Below are 18,773 nucleotides of genomic sequence, written 5' to 3' on the forward strand. Positions count from 1 at the left end.
TCTGCCACTCTGGAGTTCCAACTTGGCCCAGATTCTCAACACCCAAAGCAGAAGCATAGAGGAGAAGGACTCTGGCCAAATGCCCTTGGTGCCTTTGGGAGCCCAGTTAATCTCCCCTCCGGTGGCTTTGCTGTCACTGCCAGCAGAGCACCCATCTCCCTGCCACTGGAGGCCACAGCAAGTCCCTGCAAGACCCACAGAAAGCTGAACCTTGTTAGCTTTTGGTTCCCACCAGCACCTCCAGGAAGCCCAGAACAGGGGAGAGGTCCTGTACTCCCTCTGCACTGCCTTCTGCTGCTGTTGGTGTCAAAGGTGATGATCATGGCAAGGAAAGGGAATGAAAGGGGAGTGAGGTCAGAGACAGGGACAACCAGGAGTGTTGTCCATGGAGCCACTGAATCCATTTAGAGAAGAGCCTATGGTCTTCAGGCTGGCCTCTTCCTGGAATCTGTAATGTGCCCCCACTCTGTGAGCAGTAGCCCCTCCTCTGAGTGTGAAATTATGTGGGCTCACATATCACTGCTTAGCCCACTAGGGTCTTTCCCATCCACACAACCCTTTTTATAGCTTGAAATGACTGGAAGCTTTAGCTTGTTCCAAGAGAAATGCCAAGGAGCTGGTCTTAAACAATTTCCCCCTGTCCTTCACTGGCAACCTGCGCTTCCAACCCGGGTTTTCTGACTCCCTGCTTGAACAGCTCTGGGCTTGCCTCCTGGGCACCAGCTCCAGATCATTCACCTCCCAGGCCTCCCCACTTCCTGTCTCTTTTTCCCATTCCATGGAAAATGCAAACCTTCTGTGTTGAGCAAAGGCCTGTCAATCAAAGTGCAGTTCACAGACAAAAGAATCATCGCAGTGGGTGGCTTCAGAACTGTGCGGCTGCCAGAGCTGCCTGAGTCAGTGGAGACTGTGAACTTCCACTCGGGTGAGGAGCAGGCTGCCGCCTGGGCTCCTGTTCTGGGACAATGCGTGGCGAAAAGGGAACGAGTGCGTATCCTGTGCCTCTTCACACTGGGCTTTAAACACACCATCTATGTTTTGATCCATCACCACCATCCTGAGAGGCAGACTCTGTTATTCCCACTTTACAGATGAACAAGCAGATGCTCCAAGAAGTCACATGACTTTCCCAATGCCATCCTCCTTAGCAGGGACAGAGGAAGGATTTCAGTGCAATGTTGACTCTAACGCCTCCTCCCTTTTCCAGGCATTTGATAGCAGCTATTAATGCCATCAGGACACACAATCTAATAGGGGACAACATATCTGAAACCACAACTAACCTGGAGAATTTCAGTGTCAGGAGGCCACCTGCAGGGGCTGGTGCAGGTCTTGAACCTCCCTGTGACTCCTGGAGGAGCCAGCACCTGGAGCCATCTTTGGGGTGAGGCAGATTTCCCCTCTCAGGCTCAGGTGGCACCTCCTTGCTTTTGCCCAGCCGTGACATTGCTAGCTGACATCTCCTTCATCCCCACCTCACCCCCACTCATTCCTGCCAACATCATACGCGTCTCTGCTCCCTCCCCTCTGTTCTCCTTGCTAATTACACACATGTTTCCAGCTACTCTCTCAATTCTGGTTCTCTTCAAGCCAAATTTAGGTATCTGGCACTGATTGTTGCTGCCAGGGGGCTTCTCAGAGACTGGAAGTGCCAAGTGTGATGTCTTTGCCTTGGGAACATGTCTGCAATCACATCTGCTGAGCTCTACTCCTAAAGGTTCTGATTCTTGGGAACTGTATCAGGGCCCAGGAATTTGCATCTTAACAGGCTCCCAGGGAATTTTGATGCGGGTGGTCTGGGCATTGCACTTGGAGAAGCTCTGAATGATACCAATGCAAAATGAATGCAAACTTTTTAAGTGAAAAAGGAGGTGGGAAAATATACTTAGAGATGTGGTGGGGTGAGCAGGGATGTTGGGGGTGGGAGGGTGCTGGGGATGAACATACATGGAGTTCTGGCTAGGCGCTGGTTACTTTTGATATCTCATCACTTTTGGGCCCTACAACAGCCTTACATCAGACACCTTATTTGCCCTTTTCACAAAAGATGGAAGCAAAAGTTCAAGGAGGTTAAGAAGCATACCCACGTTTTCATGGACTGTCAGTAAAGACCTGGAATTTGAAGCTACATCTGCCTGATTCCAGAAGCTTTCACAATTGACCTTGCCCCACTGATGACTCAGCAGGTACCAGATGCCTTTATACAGGGCTGGGCACAGAGTCAGCATTCAAAACATACCTGCTTGATGAATGAAGAACAAGTGAATGAATGAGAAAATGAGTTAACAAGACTGCTTTGAGATCATGGAAACTAGCCCAAGAGGTTCCCTCTGTGACCTCATACTCAAACTTCCTCTCCCACTGTTTCTTTAATCTGAAAGATTAAACTCCACTAAATTTGCCCAGTTGATAAGGTCATGCAGCTCACTTGCACCTGTTATCAGCAACCTGAATCCAAGCAGGAAGCCAAGGCTGAGATAAGATTGAGGAAGGCAACGCCTGGAATCATTCGAGGCTGGAATTACTTTGTTGCCATAAGTAATCAATTTGGCACCTCCTAAGGGCCAAGCTCTGTGCCAGGCAGGATAAGGCAGGAAACCAGACAGTTCCTGCCCTTGAATGTCTTACAATCTACTTGGGAAGCAAAGTGGGTGTTAAATAAGTAATTACAAATAGGATCAATGATATGGAAAGGAAGAAGCATGAGGCCAGGCAGTCACAGCAAAACTTCCTGAGGACACACCCTGTAGGCTGGACCTGAGCAATGAGGAGCTAGCCAGGAGTCCTTGAGGCTAAGAGAGCTGCCTACCTCCCCTCACATCACAACAATCCTGGAGCAAAAAGGTACTTGTTTTTGTTTTTTTCTGCCCCTGTTCAAAATGGCTTTACACATGCCATTGCCCATGGTCAAGCTTCCCTTTCTCTTTGCTCCTACTCTCCAGCATTATCAGGGGTTTTCCTCCGGCACTAATGACCAAGCCCTCCACTTTTCACTCAGGCCTCCTGCTGCCTCTTCCAGCTGCCTTCAGCCAGTGTCTGTTGAAGACTCCTTGTAGTGGCCTAGACAGTTGATTGCTAAACTTTATTTTTTCTTTTTTGTGAAAATTGTTGTTATAGATTTTGTAGGTTCAAGTGCAGTTATGTTACATGGAGATAGTATGTAGTGAATGAAGTCTGGGCTATAGTGTAAACATCACCCAAATAGTGTACAGTGTAGCCATTAGGTAGTTTCTCATTCCCCACCACCTCCCACCTTTCTGAGTTTCCAATGTCTATTATTCCACGTTCTATGTCCAAGTGAACGCAGTTATCTCCCACTTATAGGTGAGAACATGCAGTATTTTACTTTCTGTTTCTCAGTTATTTCACTTAAGATAATAGACTCCAGTTCCATCCACGTTGCTGCAAAAGACATGATTTCATTCTTATTATGACTGCGTAGTATTTTATGGTGTGTGTGTATAATGTTGGCTATGGGTTTGTTGTATATGACTTTGATTATTTTAAGTTATGCTTCTTTGATGCCTACTTTGTTGAGTTTTTAAGTTGAAGGGATGCATAATTTCATTACATCTTTTTCTGCACCTTTTGAGATTAGCATATGGTTTTCCTCTTATTCTGTTTATGTGATGAATCACATTTATTGATTTGTGTATGTTGAACCATCCTTGCATTCCTGAAATAAAACTCACTTGATTGTGGTTTATTATCTTTTTGATGTGCTGTTGGATTCAGTTTGTTAGTATTTTTTTGAGGATTTTTGTATCTGTGTTAATCAGGGATATTGGTCTGTAGTTTTCTTTTTCTTGTGTGTCCTTACCTGGTTTAGGTACCATGGTGATACTGATTTCACAGAATGAGTTAAAGATAATTGCCTCCTCCTTGATTTTTTTTTGGAACAGTTCAGTAAGATTGGTACCAGATATTTGTATATATGGTAGATTTCAGCTGTGAATCCATCTGACCATGGGCATTTTGTTTTTTTGTTTTGTTGTTTTTTTTTTTTTTTTTTTGGTTGAGAGATTTTAAAAAATTATTATTACTGATCCAATTTCACTTCACTACTTGTTATCAGCCTGTTATTTGCTTTCTATTTCTTCCTGATTCATTCTTGTAAGGTTGTATGTTTGCAGATATTTATCCATTTCTCTTAGGTTTTCCAGTTTGTGAAGATAGAGATGTTCATAACAGTCCCTGATGCTCTTTTATATTTCTGTGACATCAGTTGTAATGTCTCCTTTTTCATCTGTGATTGTGCTTAATTGAATCTTCTCTCTTCCTGATTAGTCTAGCTAGTGGTTTATCAATTTTGTTTATTTTTTTCAAATAACCAACTTTTTGTTTCACTGATCCTTTGTATTTTTTGTCTCAGCTTCATTTCTTTCTTCTCTTTGTAATTTATTTTCTTCTGCTAGCATTGTGTTTGGTTTGTTCTTGTGTTTTTAGTTTCTTGTGACATTACGTCATTAATTTGGGATATTTTAATTTTTGTTCTGTAGGCATTTACTGCTATAAACATTCCCCTAAGCACTGCTTTTGTTGTATACCAGAGGTTTTGGTATGTTGTGTCTCCATATCCATTTGTTTCAAATTTTTAAAAATTTTCTTCTTAATTTTATTGTTAACCCAAAGATCATTCAGGAGCAAGTTGTTTAATTTCCATGTATTTGTATTGTTTTAATAGTTTCTCTGAGTTTTGATTTCTAGTTTTATTCCACTGTGGTCTGAGGAGATACTTGGTATGACTTCAATTTTTAAAAATTTATTGTGACTTGTTTTGTGGCCTAACATATGCTCTATCTTGGAGAATGTTTTATGTACTGTATATTCTGCAGTCGTTGGGGAGAATGTTCTGTAAATGTCTGCTAGGTCTATTTGTTCTAGATGCCTAGTTAAGTCCAGTGTTTCCTTGTTGAATTTACCTCTAAATAATCTGTCTAGTGTTGTCAGTGTGGTGTTGAAGTTCCCCCACTATTATTGTATTTCTATCTCTTCTCTTAGGTTTAATATTTAATAGTATCTGTTTTATGAATCTAGGTGCTTTGATGTTGGTATTTGTGATTGTTATAACTTCCTGGTGAATTGATTCTTTTATTATTATATAATGATCTTTTTTTTTTTTCTGTGTTGATTTAAGGTTTATTTTATCCTATGTAAGTATAGCTACTCCTGATTGCTTTTGGTTTCTGTTTGCATGGAATATCTTTTTCTACTCCTTTACTTTGAGTCTATATGCCTTTACCAGTTAGGTGGGTTTCTTGTAAACAGCATATGTTTAGATCTATTTTTTTAATTGATTCCAACAATCTATCTATCTATATTTTATTTTATTTATTTATTTATTTATTTTTTGAGACAGAGTTTTGCTCTTGTTGCCCAGACTGGAATGCAATGGCATGATTTCAGCTCACCACAACCTCCACCTCCCAGGTTCAAGCGATTCTCCTGCCTCAGCCTCCCAAGTAGCTGGGATTATAGGCGCCTGCCACCACATCTGGCCAATTTTTATATTTTCGGTAGAGACAGGATTTTACTGTGTTGCCCACACTGGTCTTGAACTCCTGACCTCATGATCTGCCTGCCTCAGTTTCCCAACAATCTATATATTTTAAGTGCAGCATTTAACCCACTCACAATCAAAGTTCATATTGATATAGGAGGTTTTGCTCTTGTCATAATATTGTCACCTAATTGCCTTGTAGTCTCATTTGTGTAATTGTTTTATAAGACCTGTGATTTTTATAATTTTTGTGTTTTTATAATGGTAGGTATCAACCATTTGTTTACACGTTTAGAACTTCCTTAAGCATTTCTTGAAGGACTGGTGTAGGGATGACAAATTCTCTTAGTGTTTGCTTGCCTGGAAGATACTTTATTTCTCCTTCATTTATGAAGATTAATTTAGCAAAATACAAAATTCATGGTTGAGAGTTTTTTCTTTAAGTCTGAAAATTGTACCTTGCTTCTGGCTTGTAAGGTTTCTGCTGAGAAATATGCTGTTAGTCTCATGGAGTTTCCTTTATAGCTGATTAGACATTTTTCTCTTGGTGACTCTAGAATTTTTCCTTTACTTTAACTTCAGATAGTGTGATGCCTATATGTATTGGTAAAGTACATCTTGCAATGTATCTTCTTGGAGTTTTCTGAGCCTCTTGCATCAGGATACTAAATCTTTAACAAGAGTAGGTAAGTGTTCCTCAATTATTTCCTCAAATAGGTTTTTCTAATGTTTTTTTCTTCTGACTCAGGTATACCTAGGACTTGTAGGTTTGGACATTTTACATAATCCCATACTTCTTGAAGGCTTTGTTTATTTTTTAAAATTCTTTTTTCTTTATTTTTGCTGACTAGGTTAATTCAAAATACTTGTTTACAAGCTTGGAAATTCTTTTTTCTGTTTGGTCTAGTCTATTCTTAAAGATTTCAACTATATTTTGTAGTTCCTTCAATGAATTTTTCATTTCCAGAAGCTCTATTTGTTTTTGTCTTTTTCTATGACTTTGGTTAATTTCTCATTTATATTCTGAATTGTTTTTTTGATTTCTTTATGTTGTTTTCAACTTTCTCTTGGATTTCACTGAGCTTCTTTAAAATCAATATTTTAAATTATTTATTTGGTATTTCAAATACTTTGTTTTGGGTAGGATCCATTGTTAAAGACTCAGTGTGTTCCTCTGTGGTATTGTAACAGTTTTTCCATACTTTCACAATTATTTCTTTGCCCTTCTCATCTGGATAAACTATCTCTTCTTATCGTTGTTGAATTTACTTTCATTTGGATATGATTCCCACCCCCTCCCCCCCCGCCCTTGATGTTGTATAGGGTCATTTGACTTTGGTTCTGAGTGCTTTCAGTGGCATAACTCTGCATGAATTCCTTGGTTACAGATAGCCATTGTGTGGTGGATCTCTCAAATGCTGGTTGTAGTAGTAATGTACTGGACATGTGAGCAAGCTCACAGCCTCCTGCAGAGCCAGGTTGGCAGAGGCCTCAGGAAGTATACCTGTCCTCCAGTGTACATGTGTCAGCAGATTTTGTTTGTGGTAAGATTTTGTAAGAGCTGGCTTCAAGAAAAGCAGACGCTGTATGCTTTTGTTTACTGGAAAAGTCTCTCTGTTGTTCGGGTAATGGGCTGGTCTGTGGAATGCACAGTGGCCTGAATTCCCTACTCAGCCCCAGATGCAGGGAGAGGGGAATAAAGCTGAGTCAGGGAGCTGTACTACCACTTGGATACTCCAATGGTGAGCATAAGCACTAGCCCTGATAGGGGTGGTAGGGAGCTTCTGGTGAAATGCACCAAAGTCTCCATGGTGGAGGTAAGGAGGCTGTCCTAGATCCATAGCCTGAGCAAGCAGGAACATGGTCTGCTTCCCTGTCACTGATAGCTAAACTTTCAAGGGTTCTGTGAGCTGGCTACACAAAACATATTAAAAATTAAGTTAGACATGCAATTAAATAAATCATACTATATTATATTAAAGTCAAAAGTCATAAATACTCAAAACTCATTACTTCCTAAGTATTTTACTCCTGGTATTTATGTTCTGGAGGAAGTTTACATCTGTTGTATCTGTATAGTGTGTAACAGTGGTATATGTAACAGTGGAACTGTGCATCTCTTCACAATTCTGCATTCAGTGACCTGAACTTAGTAGTTTCAAATGGGCATGATGGGAGTATTTATACCATAGGAATTAGTGTAAGGTGTTTTAAACAAAAATTGTCTCAATTTAACAAAGTGATTTAAAAAATGGTCTAAGTTGTTTTGAACAAAAATTTTCTCAATTTAACAAAGTGATTGAGAAAAATCTAATAATATAATTAAATTATATAATTAAACTTAAAAGTGTCTCCTATATAACCAGTTGCATTGTGAATAGTACAAAAAGTTAAGGAAATATTTTTGTAGCATTAGACAACTATTATTGGATTCAGCAAAGAAGTTTCTCACATCATTGAGTGAAGTTTCAACATATATCTTCATTATTTCATTTTTGTCTCATGAAAATACCAACCAACCAACATTCATTAGTTGTACATTCACTGGAATTTTTTAATGATGTAACTGATTTTGTTGATTAAAATGGTCATCACGCATTTATTCATAGTCTGATTTTGTCACAGTATGGAATTATAAATTATAAAAATCATAAATTGTCCATGAAATAGGAAGTCACACTGAAGTTATGTCTTTTTTTTTTTTAGAAAAAAAGAAGAAAGAAAGAAAGAGAAAGAAAGAACAAAAGAAAGAGAATAATAATAAAAAAAAGAATGAAGGAGAGGAAGAAAGAGGAAGAAGAAGAGGGAGAGAGAACAGGGGTGTTGCTTTATTGCCTGGGCTAGAATGCAGTCTAAAAGTGGGTATGCCTGTAATTGTGCTTCATAATAGAGACATGAAAAAAAAATGAGGGAAGAAAATAACAAACAAGCAGCCAACCAATATTTCATTTAAACCTGTAAATAGATGTGATGTGGTACTGATAAGAGTGCATATTTTGTGTATTTAAAGTGGAGATTTCTATAAATGCTAATTAGGTTTACTTATTCCAGATCTGAGTTCAAATCCTGGATATCGTTATTAACTTTCTGTCTCATTGATTTGTTTAATATTGATGTTGAAGTCTCCCACTATTATTGTGTTGGAGTCTAAGTCTCTTTATAAGTCTGATATATCTGGGTATTGCTGTATTGGGTGCATATATATTTAGGATATTTAGTTCTTCTTGTTGCATTGATCCTTTTATCATTATGTAATATCCTTCTTTGCTTCTTTTGATCTTTGTTGCTTTAAAGCAACCCCTGCTTTTTATTTATTTATTTATTCTTGCTCTCCATTTGGTTGGTAAATCTTTCTCCATCCCTTTGAGTCTTTGTGTATCCTTGCATGTGAGATGGGTCTGGATGCAGCATACTGTTGGGTTTTGGCTTTTTTTTTTTTTGCCTGTCTGTGTCTTTGGATTGGGGGATTTAGTCGATTTAAATTTAGAATTAATAATAATATATGTGAGTTTAATACTGCCATTTAATGTTAGCTAGCTGTTTTGCCCATTAGTTGATGTAAATTCTTGATTATGTTGATGCTCTTTACTTTTCTGTATTTTTTAGAAAGGCTGATACTGGTTGTTCCTTTCTATGTGTAGTAGTTCTTTCAGAAGCTCTTGTAAAGCAAGCCGGGTGGGGATGAAATCTCTGAGTGCTTGCTTGTTCACAAAAGATTTTATTTTTCCTTCGCTTATGAAGCTTAGTTTGGCTGGATGCAAAATTCTGGGTTTAAAGTTCTTTCCTTTAAGGATGTTGAATATTGGCCCTTACTCTCTTCTAGCTTGTAGGGTTTCTGCTGAGTGAAGTTATGTCTTTATATAGGTACATAGAATTTTCAACTAAGATGATCAGATATTTTTATTGTTTACACATTGTGTGCTGCAATGAAATTTTTTTTTTTTTTGAGACAGTCTCTCTCTTTCACCCAGGCTGGAGTGTGCAGCAGTGTGATCTTGGCTCACTGCAACCTCCACTTCTCAGGCTCAAATGATTCTCCTTCCTCGGCCTCCCAAGTAGCTGGGACTACAGGGTGTGCAGGACTATACCACAACTGGCTAACTTTTATATTTTTAGTAGAGACAAGATTTCACCATGATGGTCAGGCTGATTTCAAGTGATCCTCTCAAGTGATCCACCTGCCTTGACCTCCTCCCAAAGTGTTGGGATTACAGGTGTGAGCCACTGTACCTGGCCTGCAATTCTTTATGTCAGTTCAATTTATGATCAAATTATGTTCATAAGTACATATATTTTACTTTTTTCAAAAACTGGGTTGTGTTGTCCTTAGCCCTTCTGCCCTGTTTTCTTCCTGTAGCATGAGGTGTTTGGAGAATTCTACCCAACTATATTGCTTGAGTAGCTACTTCTCTGCCCAGGCATGGCTCTGTCCATTTCTAACATTTTTCTTCATGGATTCACAAACCAGTTTTCCCTCTGAAGGCAAGCCTTCCCTCTCCTCTACTTAAAACATTTCAAATAAAAGAAAATATCGGTAAATAACGGTGAAGCCCCATGGCCAACGGCAAACCTGAAGCATCCTGGATACAGGCCCTTCATGGCCAGCCTTTGTTCCTGGCTCTGAAGGACACTGGCTGGGAATTCTGGAGTCCTGGCACTGTAATCCAGACACCATTCCCGGGCCTCTGCATCTGCCATCTTCTTTCAGACTTTTCACTGGGAAAGCCTAAGGGGCTGTCTGTTTCCTGTATTGTTTGTTTCGAGCTCCAGCTTACTTCTTTCAGAGGTTTCTAGACCTTTCTAGAAAAGATTAAGAAGGTTCAAGATATACAGGGCTAATAGTACTATCATGGAGTTGAATCTGAGGTGAGATGTCTGCCACCTTCCATTTTTATTATCCTGGGTGGTACAGGATTCTCCCACTGTAATATTTGATTATATAATTGGGTCTCACTAGACATTGTTAAAAATGCCTGAAGTCTTATGTGGGTCAGGAGTCCATGGTAGTCAGAAGTGAGACATTTGGCTTTTAGTTCAGTGACTCAAGGGAGCATGGAACAGATATGAGTTATCATAGCTACTGGGCACCTGACACTTTGCACAGACATTTAATGGGTTCCCACTTAATCCTTCCTGAGACCCTGTGAAGTGGATCCTATGACTATGCTTGTAAACAGATGAGGACAACAGGGCTGAGAGAGTTAACACAATGTGCTGCGGTCCCACAGGTGGTGAGAAGAGACCCCGGTTACAAACTTATTCTCTCCCCTGGTCCTGCTGACTTGCTGTCCAGCTTGTCACATCCTCTGGCCTATAACCTCTCCCATTGTGGCCACAAGTGCACTTCTGTGGGTATCAGGACCACATGGGACCAATGACTTGAAAGAAATCACTCTGCCTGATATCAGAAAATATGATCAAAATGTGAACAAATGAAAGTAAATTAATCATTTTCTCTGACTTAGTTTTTCTGTTTGTGAAATAGGTTGTTAAGAAGTCTAAATGAGAAAGTCTATGGCATGCCTGACACACAGTTCTGTAGGGTCAACTTTAATTAATCCTACATGAGATGGCATTCATAAACCACACAGAAGAGAGACTGGCACATACAGTGTGTTCAATAAGTAATATTCCTTGTTATAACTAATATTTTCTGTCCTTTGTAGAACAATGCTGAACCTCCTGCTTCTAAATATCCATTTGCTGTAGAAGTTCTAATAGCTGTCCTGCTTTTCCAGGGCACAATGGGTTACAAATCAGGCATCTAGGGACCAGTTTAGGATCCTACCTACAATCATTAATATGATTTCTAAGGGAGTAGAAGTGTGTTCTGAATTCCAAGTAACTGACTTACATATTGTTCAAAAACAAAGCCTATTTGTAGCTATGAATACTCCATGGCTTTCAAACACTTGCAGAGGGTCTGGGGGTGTACAGAATCCTTTGTTCAAATGACAGCTTACATGTTAACCTAAGATATAAAACAGGTCTGCAGTGAACAAGTACAGTTGAGGTAGAGGTGGTAGAGGTGGCCTAGAGCCTGCACCCCTCACCAGGGTTCTGCCAAGTATGGTATATAAGACTCACCTCATACTATTACCAGCTCAAACTTCTGAAGACAAGCTGGGTTATTTGGTTTATTGAGAATGGTTATGTGTCCATCATACAGGGCTACTTAGGACACACGAAATGTCTTTGGTTGGAGGCCCTGTCTTATTTTTAATATGCCTCTGTTAAGCAGAAGTCACCATTTCAGGATCATGGCAAGTTAATGGGGTTCTGCTGAACCCTGAGATATTACCAATATTATTTCTCATGGATCAAACAAAGTAGATCAAAGTCACAATTTTCAAAATCCTCCTGCAAAAGGAAATTTCTCCAGGCAAGACTTTGAGGTTTTCACAGTTTTAAAAACTAGCCTTGACTCTCTTCTAGTAACAACAACATAAAAATCCTTTTATTTGTGCCAAGCAGGAATATATTTCTCCTCAGAAACTATTTTATAGATTACATGTCACTTTCTACTTTCTTTTTTATTCTTGTTATAATTATCTTCCTTTAAGAAAATGTTAGCGCAGCATACAGTAGGCATGTCTAGGCAGATAAGCCCTGAAAGCCAACCCAGCTATGGAGCAGAGTTGTTTCTGCAAGCCCTCTAAATCTCAGGGCCTACATAGTTAAATGTCAGGGCAGCATTGCATTCAAGAAGCCATAGTCTTGTGGCCAAAAAAGTAATTAAAAAGAAATTCCAAACCCTACCAGGCCTCCTCAAAACTGGGACAGGGATCCAAATTCAGTCTACAGCAATTTTCCTCTCTCACCAGCTCCCTGCACCCACCTGCCAGGTTTCTGCAGCATCTCTGTCTCTCCATAGGTTTTCTGTGCTTTTATTCACACCAGCCCTGCACTGAGGTGACAATTATAGGACTATCTTGGGTGGGCAAAGGAATGGTGATGGGGAAGAAAGTCTGAATAGCCTCTCTTCTTCTTAATAACTTTGGTCTGAGGTTTGCTGTGTTTTAATTTATATTCTCATTATTGCCTGATTTTCCGCATAGTACAAATAGATTGTACAACCTGATGTACTTCACTGAACCAGCTAGTTCAGTGAAGCAATATTTAGTTCTGCTACTTTATAAGTTCTTAGTAGCTTAAATGGCAAAGAAAATCAGATCCCAGTAACAATAAGAGAATTATTATGGCCACTCTTTCTCATAGGATAAATAAGAGTCTTCATGTACTCCTTTATTTGCACATGTTTAAGCCACTGTAATTAAGGCTAAATAAAGTAAATGAAGTTATTGTTCTAAAAATGCAATGAGAGCCTTCTGGCTTCTAGTTTAACATGTAAAGAGCCTGGAATAAACCACCTGATACTAACAAGTAAAAAGCTAAACAACTTGAAAAGTCCATGAATCTTAGATCTGTCAGGAAAGTAAGTGCACAGGGCAAAAAGCTGTCCCCCAAACTGGAGAAACAGACATGTGGATATAGAAAATTACAACACATCAGAGCAGAAACTCACAAGCAGAAACCTCTCTGTGAACAAGTGCAGCGATAGGAAAACCTAACTGTAATTGAAAATGTTGAAAGAAAAAACTCACCAACCAAGAATTCTACATCCTACAAAATTATCCTTCAATAGTAAAGGAAAAATAAGGACTTTTTCAGAGAAACAAAAATTGGAGGAATTTGTTGCCAGTAGACTTGCCTTGCAAGAAATGTTAAAAGGGATTCTTCAGAGAGATAAAAAATGCTGTAAGTCAGAAACAGATCTGCATAAAGGAAAGGCGGCAGAAAATAATTAAGTAAGGGCAAAAATGAAAACTTTTGCTTTTCTAATTCTTAATTGATCTAACAGATAACAGTTTATTCAAAATAATATCACCAATTTATTTGATAATGTATGTTTACATTATATATATATTCCTATGTATGCTTCCATTATATTTTATATATATGTATTCCTATGTATGCTTATCTATAAGTGAGATGAATGATGGCAATTATACAAGAGATGAAAAGCAATAATTAGGGATATTTTGTTATTATAAGATACGTGCACAACCTATGAAGTAGTACAGTGTTATTTGAAAGAGGAACTGCATTAGTTGCAAATGCATAGTGCAAACTCTAGGGCAGCCACCACAAAAATAAATGTAATTGATATGCTAAGAAAAGAAAAACAATGGAATCATACAGAATGCTCAATTAAAATTACAAAAGATAAAAAAAGTGAAGACAAAAATAGGAGTGAAGAACAAGGGCACTAAGTAGAAAACATTATTAAAGATGGTAAATAATAATTCAATTATATCAATAATCATTTCAAATATCAGTGTCTAATACAGCAATGACAATGATTGGGGGTAAGAAATACTTCTTAAATTTAAGGATTGACCCCTAGAAATCAGAAAAGTTTTCAGAAAACAAGTCAACTGGAAAGGAAATATCTATGAACAACTTCTAGATTATATTTTCATTTCTTGCTAATCATACTCTTATTTATTTTAAAATGAGACTTTACATATGCTGGCATTGAAGATTCAAAAGAGTCTCTGGCTTCAAGAAGCTCCTACTCTGGTCTATAGTTACAGCCTAGCATAACGACAGATCAGCAGACTCCAGAATGTCGTGTTATAAGTAATCTGGAGAGAAGCTTGCATTGTGGAAGCACAAAGCAAGGGAAGATCAAGTCTCCCTGTCGGTAGAGGGTCAGGGGACACCACACCGAACAAAGAAGACTAGCAAGGATGAGGATGCATAATAGCTGAAAGGTATGAGTGTGCATGGTGGATTTAGGAAACTATGAAAGCCCAGGGAGGCAGAAAAAAGGGAAGCAGGGAAATAAGATTGTGGGTGGAGGTGAGGATTTACAAGATGTCTCTAAAGGACAGGAGTAAAGTGGCCTGGCTGCAACAAAAGCTTATGGTTAAAGGAATAAGGAAAACCAACATTAATTCTTTATCTTGAGCAACACAGATACCCAATTAGTAGACTGGACTCTACCACAACAAGCTGACGCCTTACCTCCTAAATCCTTAAGTGGCTGCTACCTCCACAAAGCCCTGACTCTTCCGTAACTCAAGAGAGAGCTCAGAAATCAAGGACTTGACACATGGCAGAGGCCCTAGGTGTCTTGAGCCAGGGAGCCTCAGACTGGAAGGAGTATTCTATTTCCAAGTGGTGAGAAGGGGACATAAAGAATACAAATTCCTCCTCGATATTGAGTTCCCTGATGTTTGTAAAGTTTCACCTGTCCTTTAAAAAAGTTATGATTTGAAAGAAATAAATACTCAAGTCTCTATGTACATAGAATATCCTTTTCAGCAGTAGAATAGTAATCTCCACAAGACATTTTACAAGGAACTGAGGTCATACAAAGTACTATTAAAAAATTCCCCCACCTTTTTACTTTTTCTTTATAATATCAGCTCACCTTTTTTTCCCACTGTGATTTTTAAAGACAAGACTATAATAAGTGAAAATAAATAAACCACATATAACAATGTTCGAGCATTTTAAGGGCACTAGCTTTCAGTTCTAGCATTGACATAATTTGGCATGTGAATGCAGGTAAGGCTTTTGACAACTCTGAGCCTTGCTTACCCTATTAGGAAATAGATGAAAGTGATTTCTAAGGTCCTACCTGCTCCAATATTCTGTGGTCTTATCCACCTTTGAATCTTTTTCGAGTAGCAGTGTGCTCGGCACATAGCAGGTGCTTAATAAATATCTGGAGTAGATAAGTGTGGGGTAGTTTGCTACTGTGCTTAATAAAGACAACGTAGTTGGAAGTGCTTTGCTCCCACTTCTGTTGGTGCATGATGGTTAAGATAAATATACACTCTATTGGGGGACGATCCAAGATGGCCGTTTAGGAACAGCTCAGGATCGCAGCTCCCAGTGAAAGCGCAGAGGGTGAGTGGATGCCCTGTTTTTATTGCCCACAGACTAGGAAATTCCCGGGCGGAGGTGCTCCACGGTCGCCAGCGCGGCTGTGCCGGCCAGCGCCGCTGCTTTGCCCCACGCAGCTGCTTTGTCGGCGCCCCGGAGCCGCGGTTCTCCATACAAAATACACTGGTCCGGGGACCCTTTTGGCTGGCGATTGGAGCCACGGGAAGTCGCCCATTCGCCGGTTCAAAAAGGGGACTGAGCAGAGAACCAGGACAGTAGATTCCAGGCCAAAAAAAAAAAAAGCGCCACAAATCTCAGTGCCGCAGTTTAAGCCAGCGCAGTGAGTGGCCGCAGGGGAAAACAAACAGACCCCGGCGCCTCTTCAACAGGCGACTGGAACACCAACTTAAAAAAGGCTCTGAGGCAGGGAGCCAGGCGATCAGGCTTGGCTGGCCCCACCTCCACAAAAGAACAGCAACCAGAAACTCTGGATTGAGAGTTTCACAGCAAGCGCAGCTGAACCCAGGACGGTCCAGCTCTGTGGGGGAGGGGCGTCCTCCATTACCGAGGCAGCCCGCCGTTGCCAAGGCAACCCGCCACAGCAGAGACTCTGCCCCAACAGAGGCGGGCCACCATCGCCAAAGCAGTTCTAACTACACCCATATAAACAGGACTGCAGGGATGTTCACTCGGCAGCGGGGCGGAGCCCATAGCAGCTCAGCAAAGCCTCTATAGGCCGACAGTGACTAGGCTGCCTCCTTGCTGGGCTGGGCAGGTCTGAAGGAAAAAAAAAAAAAAGGCAGCGGCAGCATAACGGAAACTCATAAATAAAGCCCTAAATCCCTGGGACAGAGCACCTGGGAACAAAAAGCAGTTTATGAGTTCTGCTGCAGCAGACCTAAAAGTACCTGCCCAGCAGCTCTGAATGAACAACAACAGAGCTCGCAGCTCACCATTTGAGCTCCTATAAAGAAGAGACCGTCTCCTCAAGCAGCTCCCTGACCCCTATATATCCAAAAAGACACCTCATAAAAGAGAGATCAGATTGACACTAGGCGGGTATCCTTCTGGGACAAAGATAGCAGAAGAAGAAAACTGGTAACAACCCTTGCTGTTCAGCAGCTGATGCAGGTGAACCCCAGGCAAGCAGGGCCTGGAGTGAACCTCAGCAGATCTACAGCAGGGGGGCCAGACTGTCAGAAGGAAAACCAAGAAACAGAAATAACCTCATCATCAACAAACAGACCGTCAATCTGAAAGATTTGAGACCCAATCTGAAAGCCAACAACCACAAAGTCGACAGGTGGATAAATCCTTAAAGATGGGAAGAAACCAGCGAAAAAAGGATGAAAACACCCAAAACCAGAACACCTCTCCTCCTAAAAGGGATCACAACTCCTCACCAGCAAGGGAACAAGGTTGGAGGGAGAACGAGTGTGATGAAATGACAGAATCAGACTTCAGAAGGTGGGTACTAAGAAACTTCTGTGAACTTAAAGAACATGTTCTAACCAAATGCAAAGAAACTAAGAACCTTGAAAAAAGATTTGACGAAATGCTAACGAGAATGGACAAAATAGAAAGGAATATAAGTGAATTGATGGAGCTGAAAAATGCAACACGAGAACTTTGTGAAGCATGCACAAGTATCAACAGCCGAATGGACCAAGCAGAAGAAAGGATATCAGAGGTCGAAGATCAACTCAATGAAATAAAATGGGAAGGCAAGACTGGAGAAAAAAGGGTAAAAAGGAATGAACAAAGTCTCCAAGAAATGTGGGACTATGTGAAAAGACCTAATCTACGTTTGATAGGCGTACCTGAATGCAATGAAGAGAATGAATCCAAGCTGGAAAATACTCTTCAGGATATTATCCAGGAAAACTTCCCCAACCTAGCAAGGCAGGCAAACATTCAAGTCCAGGAAATACAGAGAACACCACAAAGATATTCGTCAAGAAGAGCAACCCCAAGGCACATAATCGTCAGATTCACCAGGGTCGAAATGAAGGAGAAAATACTAAGGGCAGCCAGAGAGAAAGGTCGGGTTACCCACAAAGGGAAGCCCATCAGACTCACAGCAGATCTCTCAGCAGAAACCCTACAAGCCAGAAGAGAATGGGGGCCAATATTCAACATCCTTAAAGAAAAGAACTTTCAACCCAGAATCTCCTATCCAGCCAAACTAAGCTTCATAAGTGAAGGAAAAATAAAATCCTTTGGGAACATGCAAGTACTCAGAGATTTCGTCACCACCAGGCCAGCTCTACAAGAGCTCCTGAAAGAGGCTCTACACATATAAAGGAACAACAAGTACTAGCTCAACTAAAGGGCAAAACAGCCAGCTAGCACCAAAATGGCAGTATCAAATTCAAACATAACAATATTAACCCTAAATGTAAATGGACTAAATGCCCCAATCAAAAGACACAGACTGGCAAATTGGATAAAAAGACAAAACCCATCGGTGTGCTGTATCCAGGAAACCCATCTCACATGCAAGGATACACAAAGGCTCAAAATAAAGGGATGGAGGAAGATTTACCAAGCAAATGGAGAGCAAAAAAAAGCAGGAGTTGCAATTCTCATCTCTGATAAATTAGACTTTAAAGCAACAAAGATCATAAGAGACAAAGAGGGACATTACATAATGGTAAAAGGATCAATGCAACAAGAAGAGCTAACGATCCTAAATATATACGCACCCAATACAGGAGCACCCAGATACATAAGGCAAGTTCTTAATGACTTACAAAGAGACTTAGACTCCCACACAATAATAGTGGGAGACTTTAACACCCCATTGTCAACATTAGACAGATCAACCAGACAGAAAATTAACAAGGATATCCAGGACTTGAACTCAGACCTGGACCAAGCAAACCTAATAGACATTTACAGAACTCTCCACCCCAAATCCACAGAATATACATTCTTCTCAGTACCACATCACACCTACTCTAAAATTGACCACATAATTGGGAGTAAATCACTCCTCAGCAAATGCAAAAGAACGGAAATCGTAACAAACAGTCTCTCAGACCACAGTGCAATCAAGTTAGAACTCAGAATTCAAAAACTAACTCAGAACGCACAGCTTCATGGAAACTGAACAACTTGCTCTTGAATGTTGACTGGATAAACAATGAAATGAAGACAGAAATAAAGATGTTCTTTGAAACCAATGAGAATGAAGACACAACATACCAGAATCTCTGGGACACATTTAAAGCAGTCTCTAGAGGAAAATATATAGCAATAAGTGCCCACATGAGAAGCAAGGAGAGATCAAAAATTGACAACCTATCGTCAAAACTGAAAGAGCTAGAGGAGCAAGATCAAAAAAACTCAAAGTCTAGCAGAAGACAAGAAATAG

Source organism: Sapajus apella, unplaced genomic scaffold (assembly GCF_009761245.1).
Source record: "Sapajus apella isolate SASKATOON/1434 unplaced genomic scaffold, GSC_monkey_1.0 scaffold13, whole genome shotgun sequence".
In the NCBI taxonomy this organism is placed as follows: Eukaryota; Metazoa; Chordata; class Mammalia; order Primates; family Cebidae; genus Sapajus; species Sapajus apella.